The 5376-nt window shown below is 35.9% G+C and overlaps 1 non-coding gene across 1 annotated transcript; it reads left to right on the forward strand.

The window, feature by feature from the left end:
• Window positions 1-4944: 4944 nt before the first annotated feature.
• LOC111813032 lies at window positions 4945-5048 on the forward strand. Its single transcript, XR_002818378.1, has one exon. It is a non-coding gene; the product is annotated as a U6 spliceosomal RNA (small nuclear RNA).
• The last annotated feature ends 328 nt before the right edge of the window (window positions 5049-5376 follow it).

Below are 5376 nucleotides of genomic sequence, written 5' to 3' on the forward strand. Positions count from 1 at the left end.
CCTTTGGAAGATAACTTGGAATATAAATATGTTCTTACCATATAATCCAGTAATAACTTTCTTAAAATTGAAAACTTATGTATCCAAGGAACACACACTTATAGCAGTGCATAAATCATAGTTGCTGAACTTTAGATGCAAGGAAGATGCACTTAGTACAGTGAGTAGATGAACAGTAGTACATCCAGACTGTTTCTCTCTCTCTCTCTCTCTCTCTCTCTCTCTCTCTCTCTCTCTCTCTCTCTCTGAAAAGACACAGAGGAAGTTTAGGTATATATTACTAAGGGAAAATAATCTAAACGGTAATACACTCTACATACTCTAATATTGCAACTGTTTGATAGTTTGGATAAAAAGTATGAAAGCTGCAAAAAGATCAATAATTGGCAGAGGTTTAGGAGGGTAGGTGGCACATACGCAGAATATGGAACATTTTTAGGGCAGGAAATCTACTCTCTATGACACTTCAATGATAAATATATGTCATATGTTTGTCAAAACCCATAGAATGTACATCATCAACTATTAATTCTAATATAAACTATGAACTTTGAATGATAATGAATTACCATTGCAGGTTCATCAGTTCTAACAGTTCTACTCTCTGGTGTGGGATGTTTATAAAGGGGAAGCTTGTGAGTATGTAGGCAGAAGAACTCTAAAAGGGGTCTCTGTACTTTCTGTTCAATGTTACTGTGAACTTAAAGTTCATTAAAAATAACATCTATTAAAAAACAACAATTCAAAATCCCTTCTGAATTTGGTCAAGGGTGAGAAGATATTGGAACATTTTATTTTATGTTCACTTTCAGACTTGTAATATTGCCTGAGATAAAATGGGAGGATGTTGTCAGTTACGATTATTCTTTGTTGAGGAAAAAATTTTCCAGCTTTATATTTGGCTTTTCTTCCCCAGCAGAATTGCAAATCTTTATTGAAGTCGCCAGTGCAAAGAAAACATGAGATATCACTACACAGGATTTGTTCTCAAAGAACCACTGTCTTTTGGAAATCAGAGTCTAGATGCAGCAGCAAGGCATGAGAATGTTCTCTGGGAAACCACAGCTCCACATCACTGTCAACTCACATTCTATAAAAATACTTAAATACTCTGGCTCAGAAACACCACCTAGGAACATGTACTCCCTGTCTTCTCAAGAAGGAGCTGCTGATGGAGACATGGTCAAGGTCCCCAGAATTATTACAATCTTCATGTCCAAATGAGTCATATTTTCAGCAAACTAGTAGCTTTTACAAATTTGTTTATAGGAGAGAAAAGAAAAGGCAGATTCCACTGTAGAACACAGGAAGCTTTCTTTGACTTTGTTCTTGCAAAGCTTGATAAGAACATAAGTGTTTTCTAGATTTTATAGTAAGCTGTGTTTGAGAACTTTCCAGGAGAGCAAACTAGCGCAAAGCAAAGAGAGCTTGAGTGGAGGAAAGATTCTGCTCCACAAAGGCAGACATATGTGCTCAGGAGATGGAACACCTCTGCATCTGCAAAGCATTAACCATTAAAGAAGCAGCGTGATGTGTGACTTAATAAAAATTAATACTTATAGAATGCATGGTTCTTAAGTATTTTTCATGAATATCTAAACTAATTTACTCTTCATACTTGTGTGTTAAGGCTTGCTGATGTAAACATACATCAAATACCACATCTTGCATAGACGATATTCAGAAAAATGTTCTTAATTATGGTATCACAAAGAAATGGTTTATACAAAGAGGATTAGGAAGTATTCACAGGGGAAATGACTTTTGATTTGGATTTTGGGCAATGTGTAAGTCTTTACAGATGTCAAAGAAAAACATAGTTACCCTATACAGAGACAGTAGCATGGGACCAAGTTCAGAGATTAGAATGTGCCCTGCCTGAGAGTCAGAGAGACACTGAGTGTGCGTGAAATGAGAACTGCACTGCAAAACAAGCAAAAGGCAGGGAGATTGTCAAGGCAGTTGGGACCTCAGTGAAGAATTTGTCCCAGGAAATGTGGACTAGATTCTGTAGACAATCAAAAAATTGTTCTTATACAAAGAAGTACCTTGACATCATAGAATACAGTAGCTTTTAATTGCTGCACAACATATTACCAAATGCTTAATGGCTTGAAATGACACAAATCATCATCACAAGGTTTCCATAGATCAGGAGTGCAGCATACCTTTGTTGCAGCCTTTGCTTGGCCACTTACAAGGCTGAGATCAATTTGCCTGTTGCATATATCTTCCCTTGAGGTGCAGTGTGGGATGATTCACTTCTAAACTCTCTATGATTGTGATTAAATTTGTTTTTTGAGAGAGTTGACTGTGACTTTTTTTGCTAACTTTTGGTGGGAACTTCTGGTAAGCAGCTGCTCTCAGCTTTCAGCGACGTGATCTCCTCCAAGTATTCTATAACAGTTTTACTTTTCGAAGGACAGTGGCTACATTTCTCTCATGTATTGAATTTTTTTCCAAGAAATGATCAGTCTCTTATGCTCATTTGCTTAAATCGGGGACACAAAGAACAATGTGTGTTTTGATTTTCTCAAGTCAACTAATTTAGGATCTTAATTGTACCTGGAAAAAAGTTTTAACTCTTATCATGTGACATAAGCTGATCAAAGGAAGAGGACTTTATTGTATTCATAGGTTTGTCCATATCCATGGGAGAAGAGTAGCCTGGAATGTACAGCAAGGGTAGGATATGGAATATCATCCTAGAATTCTGCCCGGAATATAGACTATGTTTTCTTTCAGCTTATGGTCTAAGCTTTTTCTCCATATCTCCTCCGGTAATTACTTTTGTGGGTACTAAAAACAACCATCATTTTCATTTCCCTCAATCTTTTTTCACACATTCTTATCAGATCAAATCGAATATGTGCTACGCTAACTTGACAATTCTGTAAATTTTACCTATGCTTTCAGAAGTGATACGATGTACAAGGCCTCTGCATTTATTAGTATTATCAAAGTGCTTTGGACTTTGTAGGAGATGGAAGAGCATGCATGTTGCAAAAGATTTGCTGATTTAAATCAAATTAAAACAAAATTTCAAAACAAAATGAATAAATAAATAAAAGCATTTTACATGGTCAATGATTCAGTGAGCTGTTAATTCTACTAGCAGGCACACTTTGCATTTATGTATGAATCACAAAACATACAGATGAATTTTCCTAAGAAATGGAGGAGAGAACCAGTGAAATGTATTTAAAGATTTATAAGCTAAAGCAGTTTAGAAAGTAGTCTGAATCTCAAGCAACATCTATTCTTGACCAGATACAAGCTGGGCACAACATTTAGGTCATGGTGAATATCTGTTGTCCTGATATCAATGAAAATGTTGTGGAGACAGTTTCACCCAAAGGCAATGGAGTAAAATGAAAACAATCAGCCTCCTTGAGTCTTTCTGTGTTTTTCTTGTTGCTTTTGAAAGGATCTATGATGTGGGGCAATTAAATGTTCCAAAAGAACACAAAGAAATAAAATAGCCCTTACTGATGAGAGAAAGCTTTAGTGGACAAGTCAGACAAATAAAAATGTTGGAGGCAGTTGAGTAGTTTCCAATAGAGGTTTGTAATAGCTAATCCTTAGGAAGCTAATAAAATAAAAAAGAAACAAAGAAGCACTAACAGGGGAGGGGGTCATGATCTGCGAATAACATCCAAAAAGCAGCAGCAAATTTGGGGTCACACTATGTTTTACGTTTCATCAGCTGGAAGTGAGCCTTATAACCCTAAGGGGATCACATCATATGCTTTATTTTTCCTGCGTATTTCCCCTTTGAAGAACAAGTTATGTAGAGATTTTCTTTCTTGTGCTTACCTGAAATGTGCAACAAACAATTTGGCTCGAAAGGATGCAGAGTGATAGCACCTCCAATGTGTCACCATCTCTGGAGTTCTTTCCATCACTCAACCAAGGGCCACAAGTGCAAGGCAGATGTGTATTAGTAGCTCCGTGCCCTTTGCTACTTCCCATTGTCCCAGCCAGAGCAAGGCATATTCAACAAGCTCATGATGCACTAGTACAGTGTGGTGCTATGCTCCTCATAGGCAAGAATTATACAACTACAGTTCAAATAGAAGCTCTGCATATTTTGGCTGTGTAACTATGTTAAATTAATTTTAAAAAGTCTACATGAACTTTTGATTTAGAAATTGGGCAGAAAACCTCTATGTCCTAAAGTTATTACAGAATGAAATTCTACAATAAACCCTCCACAGTGAATCTTGTCCATCAGTGGGCTTGTGAGCAATATTATCATACTATGTTTTTTCCCTTTCAACTGTATAGAGGAGTAACCTCCCACTCATAGCTATCATGATGGAACCTTCCTAACAGCGTCTGGAAACTTCTTTTTTTTTCTGTTTGTCTGCCTTTATTTATTTATTTATTTATTGACAACTCATACCGAATTTTACTTAACAAAGTAATATGAATTGCACAGTATTTGTTGTAATACATGGTATTGTCTTATAACCTGGAAACTTCTTAATGGCTTCTGTTTCATACATTACTCTTTCACGTTCAGTGTTGGCAGAAAACAAAAGTTTCAGACAGAAAATTTTAAAGTCAGAATTATCCTCTAAGGCAGGGATGTGAAGGTAGATGGAGATGTTAACTAATCTGTTCTTTTATCATTTTAAAGAAAACTATACTTTTAAAAAAATTTCCCCCTTCTTTCCTTTCTCTTTCCTTCCTCATTCTCCTCTCCATTTGAACATTTTTTTTCCTATCTCACGATATCTGTTACATATTTTGGTCCCTATATACACTTTCAGTTTCTTGCCCAGAGAATTTATTATTTACACACGTGATGGGAGGAGGGGTTCTAGAGAGGGTAAGTGAGTGGGATAAAAAAGAATTAAGTGATAGCATGTACAGGTGCAAATTCTCCATGACAAATGTGACCATTATTTATATCTAAAACATACCAAGAAAATCTGATTGGTGCTCGCTTCGGCAGCACATATACTAAAATTGGAACGATACAGAGATTAGCATGGCCCCTGAGCAAGGATGACATGCAAATTCGTGAAGCATTCCATATTTTTATATTCAAAATAGTTAAGATAGATATACAGCTCCATTCTCTTAATTCAATGAATAGAGAGGTTTGTTCTAATAGTGTTTGAGAAAGGATATCAGGTCTGCATCTTGTGAATAATGAATAACCACTAAGACAACAATATGCAATGTATTAATTATTGAAAATGTGCTAGTAATCAGTTGTGAAACTGTCTGATTGCTAATTGTTTCTTATTTATTAATAAAAAGATTGATAAATAAATAATTAAAAAAGAAAATCTGACTGAACTATTGAATGAAAGATCACAAAAACGAAGACTGTGAGTCTCTGCTTCCCTTCCACGAAGTGCTCTG

The sequence above is a fragment of the Octodon degus genome, unplaced genomic scaffold (genome assembly GCF_000260255.1).
Source record: "Octodon degus isolate 3935 unplaced genomic scaffold, OctDeg1.0 scaffold00160, whole genome shotgun sequence".
NCBI classification, from domain to species: domain Eukaryota; kingdom Metazoa; phylum Chordata; class Mammalia; order Rodentia; family Octodontidae; genus Octodon; species Octodon degus.